At 38.2% G+C, this 12330-nt stretch overlaps 1 long non-coding RNA gene across 1 annotated transcript; it reads left to right on the top strand.

Annotated features, from left to right (window-relative positions):
• Positions 1-4290: 4290 nt before the first annotated feature.
• On the top strand, positions 4291-5078 carry LOC103971168 (uncharacterized). Its single transcript, XR_010480971.1, has 2 exons — positions 4291-4595; positions 4679-5078. It is a non-coding gene; the product is annotated as an uncharacterized LOC103971168 (long non-coding RNA).
• Positions 5079-12330: the final 7252 nt, after the last annotated feature.

Below are 12330 nucleotides of genomic sequence, written 5' to 3'. Positions count from 1 at the left end.
ATCGTCGCAAGTCCAGGAGTTTGCCGGAAGTCCGCAGGAGCATCACCGAGGGTTCATCGGATGATCGACGGAAGTTCGCCGAAAGCTCACCGGAAGAAGCGATTGACGTACCGAAGCAAGTTGCAGTAAATGTCTTAGGAAATAATCGTAGTTAGCACAATGATTAAGTTAGAAATAGGAGGTGATCCCATTAACTTAATCTTGGGGCAATCGGGCCCCTGAAAGACCCAAATTGGGCCGAATGAATCAACTCATTCGGACCTGAAATAGTGCTAGGAGGTAGCACCGCCAGGATAAGAGGTAGCACCGCCCAGGAGGCAGTCTCCAAGCGAGACTGGGCGGTGCAACCGCCCTAGCCAGGAGGTGCAACCGCCCGGGCTCAGTCTCCGAGCGAGACTGGGCGGTGCAACCTCTTCTGTCAAGAGGTAGCACCGCCAGAGCTCAAGTTTCGAGCTCTGCCAGGCGGTGCAACCTCTCTAGTCAGGCGGTGCAACCGCCTGAGCTCGGTCTTCGAGCTCTGGCAGAGAGGTGCAACCGCCCCTGACAGAGGTGGCACCGCCCAGAGGCTCAGTCTTCGAGCTCTGCCAGGCGGTGCAACCGCTCCAGTCAGGAGGTGCAACCGCTTGATCCCGGAATTCCGGGATTTGATCGTTTTGAGCTCCAAATTTGAACTGGGTTGGGGCCTATAAATACCCCACCCATTCAGCACTGAAAAGATACAGACCTACACCGAATTCTTGATCTTTTCTGTGATTCTAAGAGCTCAAATTTGTGTAAAGTCCAAAAGTTCTCCTCTTTCTGTTCTTCAAGTCTTGAGTTGTAAAGAGAGGAGAGAAAGGTTCTGTAAGGGTTGTCTCCTGAGCCCGTCAAAAGGAGTGAAACTGTAAAAGGGCAGTTGGCCTTCGCCTATTGAAGGAAGGCCTCTAGTTGACGTCGGTAACCTCGTCGGTGGAGGAAGCCAAAAGTGGAGTAGGTCAAGACTGGCCGAACCACTCTAAATCTCTGGTTTGCGTTTATTTTGAGCACTTTATCATTACTGCAAACCTCCTACATAGCTACTACTCTCTGCGCTCTTACGAACAAGTTTCTAAGTTCTGATCTTTCCGAATCTGCATTCAGACGTAAATCCGTGTTTTCGTACGATCTTTATATTGCAGTTTACATTTACGTTTTGATTCTATTTATAACTGCAAACTGTCTTCTGCGCTTTTACGAACGAGTTTCTTTGCAGTTTACGTTTACGTTTTGATTCCATTTATAACTGCAAACTGTGTTTAGATGCAAACTGCGCTTAGACGCAATCTGCGCTTAGACGCAAACTATGCTTAGACGCAAACTGCGCTTAGACGCAATCTGAGCTTAGACGCAAACTGCGCTTAGATGCAAACTGCGCTTAGATGCAATCTGCATTTAGACGCAAACTGCATTTAGACGCAAACCGCATTTAGACGCAAACTGTGTTTAGACGTAAACTGCACTTAATCATAAGTAATCTTAGAATCAGCTTTTGCATCAAAATAGTTTTTATCAAACGAACGCAGCTTTCGTTTTTAATCGCTGAAAAATTTCCGCTGCACTAATTCACCCCCCCCCCCCTCTTAGTGCTCTCGATCCTAACACTTCTCTCAAACTACACTAACACTTAGGGCTTTGAGAGGAGTTCACATATAATTAAAACAGAGTTTTCTTTCCTTTTCTTGCTCTCAGATGTGTAGTTTAACTAGGGATGAGAGAGGTATATATAAGCCTCAAGTTAATTCAAACTTGGAGCCTAAAAATGTCTCATCTTTGATTTTCGAGGTCCTGGCGATACTACCGCATGCGTTGGGTGATACCACTGCCTACAGCACAAACATTGGGTGGTACCACCACCCAATCTAGCGGTACCACCAGTGGTACCACCGCCTAACAGCCTCTCGGAGACTGTGTCTAGGTGGTACCACCGTCTGACATAGTCTTAGAGATTGTGCCATGATGGTGTCACCTATTGGGTCATTATTTGGGCCTTTCATTAGGCCCAACATAGTCCATACATGGGCCCAACTGGCCCCTAATTGGGTTGGCCTAATTCCAATCCTAATTATGTGCTAACTACGAAATCTAAGACAATTACTAAGCTAAACAAGTCCATAAGTCTAGGTTTCTTCCAGCGATCTTCCGACGAACTTCCGACGATCTCTCGACAATGTTCCAGTGGACTCTCAACAAGCTCGTGGACTTCATGATGATCTTCTTAGCGAGTTCCGATGAGCTTCTTTGGCAAGCTCCTGGACTTCTTGGTTAATTTCAGCATAACTTCTAACGAATGTTCGGACTTCCGATAAACTCTCGAACTCCCAACAAAATCGCATCCTTGACTTCGAGACTACATTTTGCTTTATGCCTTACTATCATAATTAATCCTACACACATAAAACCTACTTCAATCTAGATAATTAATACTAAGCTAATAAGATGTCCAGCATGTCATTAGTTCATCGACGCCTCGTCCGATTATTCGGTGCGTCGTCCTCTCTTGCGGCCTATTGCTCAATCAGCCAGTTGACCTCCGCAACTCTAATTTCCTTAGCGTAATATCTACTCTTCTTGGCCTGATGCCTAAACTTATGGCCCAAAGCCTTCTGTTGATATGTTGACCGATCCTTTGGCTCGACATCCAATCTTCTAATATATTTTTTTCTTCGACCCAACATGATTCTTCCTGCTTTAATTGTTTCTCTCTAATCGAAGCATCCTGTGTCACTCAAAACACAGATTAAATTATAAATACTATCAATTAGTTTCATCATTAAAATCTGAAATTCAACAAATATCAATGTGAACTCCGTGTTACAATGGAACCTAATTGCTTAACATGATAGTCAACCTTCGCTCCCTCACCCCACTCCGTATTAACTCTAAGTTAAATAGTAATGGTTACTAGAGCTTCTTTCAAAAAAATTCTAAATATATTTCTAAGACTCTATTAAACAATTAGAGTACATAACATATAAATTTTAATTTAGTTCCATATTGAAAGTGGGTTAAGATTTAGATTTACTTATAAGTGTACGAAGAGTATTTACTATTAACTTAGGTTTATGTATTTGAACCAATAGTTCAGCTTCAATGATCCTAATGGATCAAATACTTCATCAAATTAGGTTGTGACATAGTGAGAGGCTTAGTAAGAAATGATCATGAATTGAATGAAATATGTTGAGCCGAGAACATGAACTTAAGTGGGAGAACTAATTTAGTTCATATTAGAAGTAGGCTAAGACTTAGGTTAACTTATAAGGGTACGATAAGTGTATAATTATTAACTTAAGTATTTTGGACCAATAATATAGGTTTAGTAAGATCAAGCACTGACAAAACGCATTTACTAAAGTACCCCTTGTTGAGAAATTAGAATTTGCATTGACAAAATTTTATCTTCAGATAATCATATTCTTTTATCTAGAATAAGTGTATACGAGCTAGGAAAATAAATAATTGTATAAAAAAAAAATCTTTTGATCCCTAATAGGATCGAATTTGGTCATCAACTTGACTCGGCAAAATTATCTCGATTTGACCATTGTTTTGAGTATTGTCGCATTTGGAAGAATAGAGTTGCTAAGTTTTCAAGACTTAGATGAAAAAAGAATTTTTGTAAAGATGAAACATATTTGTATCCTATGTTCCTTGTCCTACTTCATTTTAAGAACAAAAAATAACCATGTCTTGTGTTTCGTTTTTTACAAGAGATTGCATCGAGGGTTTGTCCAGTAAAAATTTCTTTTGACAATAAAGTTAGTATATATTGGTGAGAGTTTAAAGCTCGTAAGCTTTTTTTTTTTTTTTCAATTTTTCACTCTCTTCTTTATATTATATTATTCTTGTAATAATCAATTTAATGAGAAAATATTCTCTTTAGCTACCTTACTTGTGTAGGATCCTCGATAAATATTTCATCATTTTCGATGTATCATACCCAATAGATACGGGTTAAATTCTATATAAAAAATAGTTATTTTTTAATATATTTTTTATTCTTTAATTTTGTCAAAAATAACATTATTGATTGAAATAAACATCATTCAATTCCTTTTTTTCAAGATCATTCTTTCCCTATGTTGTTACTGATCTCAAATACTTGACTTGCATTACATGATTATTAAAAACTACAACAGTTGGGCCTCAAATTTTAATGTATTTTTGTCTTCATGCATCTTCTGAGGATCCCATTTGACTATGGTGGTCCATGCCACGTCAAAAGAGAGACAGTCTTGTACCATGGTGCTCTTCACACCAGCCCACCTTGGCATGAAGGAGAAGAAAAGGACAAAAGACCTCATTGCGATTCCCTCCTCACCTCTCTTGCTCGCAGCTTCACTCCCTCCCCTTCACCACCCACAGCCCTTCTTCCCATGCTAACCTCCCACAGTGGCCAATAAATCCTGCAAAACCCCACCACAGTCCTCCCTCCCATACCCTTCCAAGAACCCAAGAAGACCACATCAATAAAGCAGACAGAGATGGCTTCCGTCCCTGGAGCTCAATCTCTCCCCCTGCTCCTCTTCTTCCTCCTCCTGGTTGCTTCTTTCTCCCGCTTTCCATGCTCAGCTGATGTGAGTTCCTCCTTTTCCTCACAGCTGTATGATCGCGTGCATGCTTTTCTTGGTTAATTTTGTTTGTTGCGTTCCTGAGGCAGGCGGTGACCGGGCCGACGGCGTCGATGAATCCGGTGTCGGCGGTGCCGGGGCTGCGGCCGGTGCTGATCGACGAGGCCAAGCGGCGCCGACTCGGTAACTTCCAGATATGTGCCCTCTGCACCTGCTGTGGAGGCCCCAGGGGGCTCTGCCTCCCGTCTCCCTGCTGCTACACCATCAACTGCAACATCCCCAACAGGCCCTTTGGCTTCTGCTCCTTCACCCCGAGGACATGCAACTGTTTTGGGTGCCACCTCTGAGAAGAAAGACTGTTCCTTTTCTTCCCTTCTTACCTTCTTATTTGAGCTTCTGCTTTTACTGGTATTGTTTCTCAAATGTCAAATGTGTTGCATTTGCATAGAAGATTGCTAAACTGTTCATACCGAGTGAGTGCTTCCATCACTGGCTTGCTAAATTGTATTAGATTAGTCAGTCCTAAGGAATGTTGCTAGAATTGAGTGGAGTTTCCCTTGTGAATGGGTTGTCTGAAGATGAGGTATGAGTTGAGACTGCTGGTTTTCACTACTCCCAGTGAGCTGGCCATCCAAAGATATTAGAGGTAGGTGGGAGTTGGCTAGAGGCATTCAAGCCTATAATTAAGCGGTAGGGTTGGCAATGTGGTTCTTGTGAGGGTCAGTAACATTTATTTATTAGGAGAGCAAGATGGGGGATCATTCACTTACCTGTCACCATATTATGAACTACTTGTAATAATCACAGTGCATACAGTATGGTGAAGTTGAACACAATGAATTGTGTGTCTTGTGCTCAAGTTTCTTTGTCTCCTTGCAGAAAAAAAATTTCTTTGTGCTTTCTGAAATATATGTTATATGACCATGGTTTGGAACAGAATAGACACCTCATGCTTATGCAGTGCTGAGATCATTCAAATCAACAAGAGCTGCTTTTTGACTTTTCTGTAAGATAGGTTTTTGATGCTGTGCTGGGATTATTGAATATTGTCTCTGTTTTCAATTACTTCATGTTTATGATGTAGGTAGTCCTGCATCTAACCTTCATTAAAAAAAAACAAAACAAAACAAAAGATGTGCTTATCATTTTCTTTCGTAAGATAACTGTGAAACAGTAAGAAGTCCTATTTTCTAATGATAGAAAATATTTTTACAGTGAATCTTCAGTCGTCAAACAATCTTCTCATGTCAAAAGGACCGATCATTCTCACTCTTTGATATGAAGGGTAATTATAGTCTGTCGATCTTTATCGACAAGAGCCCTGAGGTCGTTCAGGCTTATCTTTCCTTTGTTGCTCTCATGAATAAAACACCAAAAGAGGAATATTGATATCGTTATTGAAGGCTCTCTCAATTGATCAAGTATAAAAATCGATTCTCGGTGATATCAGGGGTGATGCAGAATGGGGGGCGGTAAAACAGAATAGATTTTTATAGAAAACTGATAGTAGAGCTATATTTTCTGGAATGAGTATTTCAAATAGAAAAATCACAATAGACAAGGAGCGAACTTTCGAAGAAAAATCGCAGTACAATTGTATTTACTGGAATGAGTGTTTTGAATAGAAAAGGCACGAACACACGATAAAACTTCAATAAGATCGAAAAATAACTCACCACCAAGTTTAAAATCACACAGGGATACAAAAAGTTCACCACCCCAAGGAAATTAAATAAGGACACAGAATTAAAAATAAAAGATTCACCACTCAAAGAAGCATCCAAGAAATACAAAGTTTAAGGGAGAACTCCAAGAGAGCTTTTGCCAAAATATCATCAGTTTCTAAAGTCCTCTCTAAGCCCTAAACATCCAAATAAGTACTAGTGCATGAAACAACCCTTCATAGGGAATTTCAAAATTAAGTGTTTTATAATTGCTAACCAACTCATTTAATGCATTCCTTAGTCATGAAGAAAAGAACCTTGAAACAGCTTTAACTTTGTGCAGGAAATATGTTGATGAGTTGTCATATTTGAGTGGTTAAGTTGAAGATTACAAGGCAATATTGTTGGCTGAAACAAATATCATTTCATCAACAAGGTTCATATAAGCAAATTGTAGCAAATTAGACACTCCCTTGGTTGAAAAAGACTCTTGTCCTCAATTCCTTGTTTGTTTCGTCAACATGATTGTAAAAAGAACTTAAATCAGTAATATTAAATGTTGGGGACACTCCGTAATCTTTAGGTAGCTCGATTTTATTGGCGTTTTTGCCAATTCTCTTATGCACTTTGAATGGACCATCAGCCTTTGGTTTTAATTTTCCAAATTTACTCGGTGGAAACCTCTCCTTCCTTAGATGAATCCAGACCAAATCACCAATATTAAACTCCATATATTTTCTGTGTTTATTGGCATCTTCCATATACCTCTCATTTTGCTTTTCTATATTTTCTTTAACACCCTCATGTAGCTTCTTTATCTGCTTTACTCTTTCATCAGCATCTCCACTAAATTGCTTAGTTGTGGAATGGGGAACGAAGTCCAAAGGACTAGTAGGATTAGCACCATGAACAACCTCAAAAGGATTCTTACCCATACTATGATGCATAGAACGATTGTAGGCAAACTCAATTTGTGGAAAAATGAGATCTCACAGCTTAATATTCTTACCAATATAGCTTCTAAGTAAATTTTCCAAGCTTTTGTTCGTTACCTCAGTTTGCCCATTTGTTTGTGGATGATGCGAGCTGCTGAAATTCAAAGAGGTACCTAGCTTCCTCCAAAGAGTTCTCCAAAAATGACTAAGAAATTTTGTATCTCGATCAGACACCATAGTTCTTGAAATACCATGCAATTTAACAATCTCCTTAAAATATAAATCAACAATATGAGATGCATCATTCGATTTATTGCAGAGAACAAAGTGAGAAATTTTTAAAAATCTGTCAATTACAACCATGATAGAATCATTGTTCCTTTGAGTTCTTGGCAATCCTAAAACGAAATCAAGACTCACCTCCTCCCATGGAGCATTTGACATAGGCAATGGAGTGTACAATCCAGAATTTTGACTTCTTGTTTTTACCAAATGACACACTCGACATTGCTTTTCATATCTCTCTACATCTCTAAACATCTTAGGCTAATGAAGTTTGATTGAAGAAGAGCTAGAGTCTTGTCTCTACCGAAATGTTCATCCAAAACAAAGCTTTAGCTAGAATTAGTTGTCTCAAAGAACAAGATGAAACACATAAAGCATTAGCTCAAAAAAGAAAACCATCAAAGATAGAAAATTGTTGAAAGGAACCTAATTTACAATTCTTCCATATTGAGCTGAAATACACATCATTCTCATAGAGATCTTTGAATGTTTCAAATCCAACCACTTTGACTTCCATTGCTGATAATAAAGAATGTTTTTTGCTCAATGCGTCAGCAACTATATTTTGAACACTAGATTTGTGTTTGATTATAAAGTTATAATATTGTAAAAACTCCACCCAAGTTGCATGCCTCTTATTTAGCTTGTGCTGGTGATTAATAAACTTTAATACCTCATGATCAGAATATAAGACAAATGGCTTGGCAAGAAGATATTGACTCCAATGAGATAAAACTCGATAAATAGCATAAAACTCATTGTCATAGGTAGAATATTTCTTTCTCATATCATTCAGCTTTTTACTAAAAAATGTAATGGGCTTTCCGTCTTGACTCAAAACAGCACCAATTCCTACATTAGATGCATCACATTCAACCTCAAACACATTGTTAAAATTTGACAGAACTAAGATAGGAGATTCAGTCACCTTTTTTTTTAAAAGCTTAAAAGCATCATTAGCCTCACTAGTCCATTTGAATTTATCACATTTCAGACATTCAGTGATTGGAGCGACAATAGAGCTAAAACCCTTGATGAATCTTTTGTAAAAGGAAGTTAAGCCATGGAAACTCCTCACATCATGCAATGAAGTAGGTGTTGGCCAATTGAGAATAGCTTCTACCTTACTTTAATCCATCATGATTCCATCTTTTGAAATAACATACCTTAAAAATACAATACTAGAAGTAAAGAAATCACACTTCTTTAAATTAGCATAAAGCTTTTGCTATCTTAAAATAAAAAAGATCTCTTTAAGATGAGTCATATGTTCTTCTTCAGTCTTGTTGTATACCAATATATCATCAAAGTAAACTACAACAAATATTCCAATGCATGGCTTCAGTATATGATTCATAAATCTCATGAAAGTACTAGGAGCATTAGATAGCCCAAATGACATAACCAACCATTTATATAAGTCTTCTCTAGTTTTAAATGTTGCTTTCCACTCATCTCCAAGCATCATTCATATTTGGTGATAGTCACTCCTCAAATCAATTTTAGAGAAAATAGAAGCACCACATAATTGATCAAGTAAATCATCTAATCTTGGAATAGGAAAACAATAGTTCACCGTGATTTTGTTGATGGTGCGACTATCTACACACATTCTCCAAGAACCGTCCTTCTTATGTACCAACAAGGTTGGAACTACACAAGGATGTTAGGAACGAGTCGACACTAAGAGGGGGAGGGGGTGAATTAGTGCAGCGGAAAGATTAAGTCGGTTTAAAAATCTTTCTTATGATAAAACCGATTTCGGAAAGATACTTGAGATCGAAAGCGTACTGAAGAGCGTAGTGGATGTAAAGCAAGTAAGTTTGTAGTAAAGATAAATTGCACAAATAGAAATGCAAATTGAGTTTTATAGTGGTTCGGTCGTCGTGACCTACATCCACTCCACCGATTATTCTTCCGTCGAGGCCACCGGCATCCACTATCAATCTTCCTTTAATAGGCAAAGATCAACCTCCTTCTTACAACCCTCTTCTTCTTTTCACAGGTTTAGGAGACAACCTTTACAAGCACACACTCCTCTCTAAATAGAATTCTAAGTTTAAGCTAGAGGAGGGGATTTCTCAAGAGATTTCTACAGCGTTTATTCACTTTTAAACTCTCTGTGCTTGTGTATCTTAACCAAGGATAAGCGGGGTATTTATAAGCTTCAAGTTGATTCAAACTTGGAGCCTAAAAATATCTCATCCCGGGTTTCCTGGGTATGGGCGGTATCACAGCTTGTGTTGGGCAGTACCACCGTCAGTATCAGTCTGACACTGACATTGCACTGGGCGGTACCACTGCCTGACAAGGGCGGTACCATTGCTGGCAGCATTTACTGCCGGCGGTACCACTGCCCAGTTTGGGCGGTACCATCGCCCAGACCACCTGGGAGACTGAGTCTCTCAGGCGGTGCCACCGTCGACCAGGCTTTCAGCATCCTAGTTGGGCCTTGAATCCAGCCCAACTTCAGGCCTAGTTGGCCCCTAACAGAGTTGATGAGATTACCTCCTAATCCCAACTCCAATTATGTGCTAACTACGATTCCTAAGACATATTCTAAGCAAAATAAGGTTAGTTTCTTCCGGCGAGCTTCTGGCGATCTTTCGACGAACTTCCGAAGATCTCTTGGCAATGTTCTAGCGGACTCCTGATAAGCTCCTGGACTTCACGACGATCTTCTTGGTGAGTTCTGATAAGCTTCTTTGGCAAGCTCCAGGGCTTCTCAATCAATTCTAGCAAAACTTCCGACGAACGTTCGGACTTCCTACGAACTCTCGAACTCCCAACGAAATCGCGTTTTTGACTTTGGGACTTCATTTTACTTTATGTCTTGCTATCGTAGTTAATCCTGCATACATAAAAACACACTTCAATCTAGATAATTATTACTAAGCATGAATCATGTCGTCCGGTATATCATTGGTCCATCGACGCTTCGTTCGATTCTTCGGCGTATCGTCCTCTCTTGCGGCCTATTCCCCAATCGGTCAATTGACCTCCACAACTCCGATATCCTTGCCGCACTATCCACCATTCTTGGCCCGATGCCTGAATCCATAGCCCGAAGCCTTCTGTCGATACGTCGACCAATCGTTCGATGCGATGTCCAATCTTCTAACATGTTTCCCCGGCCTAACATGATTCTTCCTACTTTAAATGTCTCTCCCTGATCGAAGCATCCTGCATAACTCAAAACGCAGATCAAATCATAAACACTTATCAATTTGTTTCATCATTAAAATACGAGATTCAATAATCTCCTCCTTTTTTATGATGACAACCAATTGATGACAGAGTTAACCTTAACTCCACTCCCCCTATCAATATGTAATATTGATAGAACCTTGAATTCAAGTTGAATTCAAGTCATTGCAAATTTTATCATGAATATTTGCAACATGTCATCATGCATAACATGATCATACTTCTCCCCCTTTGTCATCAACAAAAAGGAGAAGTGTAACTTTCAAGTATTCGGATATAATGTCAAATCATCGCATACTAAACATAATCTTTAGTTTTATCATCATGCAAGCTAGCAATAATTTTATAACATTTTAAAACATGCAAGCTAGCAATTTTGAGATGTTCAAGAAAGTAACTCTTGCTTCTTGAAATATACAAGTTTGTAAATTTTGCTAGATGTGCAAGTTAACATTTTTTGTTTCTTGAGATAAGTAAGATAGCACTTCTTGGTGATGTTCAAGATAGCAAGTTCTACATCATGCAAGCTAGTGAATCTTACAACATTTTAGAACATGCATAATCACCAAATCATCATAAAATTTAAAGATGTGCAAAATTATAAATTTTGCAAGTTTGCATTTGTGCATCTCGAGATTTGCAAGAGAGCACTTCTTGCTTCTCTTTTGAGATGAGCAAGTTAGCAAGTTTGCTTCTTTTGCAATGTGCAAGTTTTCAAATTTTGCATCTTGAGTTAGCAATTTTTCTCCCCCTTTGTCATTGTCAAAAAGAAGGGAAGATTACAATGTTGTAATTCTTTTCCCTTTACAACAATTTTCAAATCATGACAAAGGTAAAGTATTCATTCTTTTTTCAAAATACCATAATTGAGATAAACCTTAAATTCAAATCAAAGCAATTTCAATCATGATTCACATCATATGCAATACATCACATACATCATCATAATAAAAAGCATAAGTATTGCATGCATCATTCCAAATCATAAATATTTCACATCATGATGGTATCATTTTGTCAAATTACATCCTACCATGCATGATCATAACTTTTCCCTCTTTTATCATTGTAAACAAGAAAGAATAAGGGAAGAACATAATAGTGTAAAATATTTCAATCATTTCAAGGCATTCATGCCATAAATACAAAAAAATCATGTCATCAAAGATAAGACCACTTGAATACTAAAAGATATGATTCATATAGTAAATCTCTTCTTTAAATAAAATATCAAGAATAAAAAATTATAGATGTACAAAGAAGAGATCTTGATTCAAAAAATCTCAAGTAATTCCAAGAAACCAAGATCATGATTTTAATAAAACTCATTCGAATTCAAATCATCAAAATCTCAATATTTCTTTCAAGTGATTCAAAATGGCATAAATAATTTTATTGGTCTGTAAGTGAAAAATCGATAAGATAGAGAAAAAAGAAATTTTCAAGAAAAATGCTTTTCTCCTTTTGTTTCAACTTATTGATTGATTTCATACATGCATGTTCTTTTCTTTCAAATCCATGCATCATTCATTAACATCAAAAAAAAACTTTCAAAAGATCACAAAAATTATCATACATAAGTTCGAAATATAAACTCGTTAAGCATGCTTTCAAATCATCATTATATTTTTATTAAGACTTCGAGCATGG

Source organism: Musa acuminata, chromosome BXJ1-11 (genome assembly GCF_036884655.1).
Source record: "Musa acuminata AAA Group cultivar baxijiao chromosome BXJ1-11, Cavendish_Baxijiao_AAA, whole genome shotgun sequence".
Classification (NCBI taxonomy): Eukaryota; Viridiplantae; Streptophyta; class Magnoliopsida; order Zingiberales; family Musaceae; genus Musa; species Musa acuminata.
This window is presented reverse-complemented; position numbering and strand designations above follow the sequence as displayed.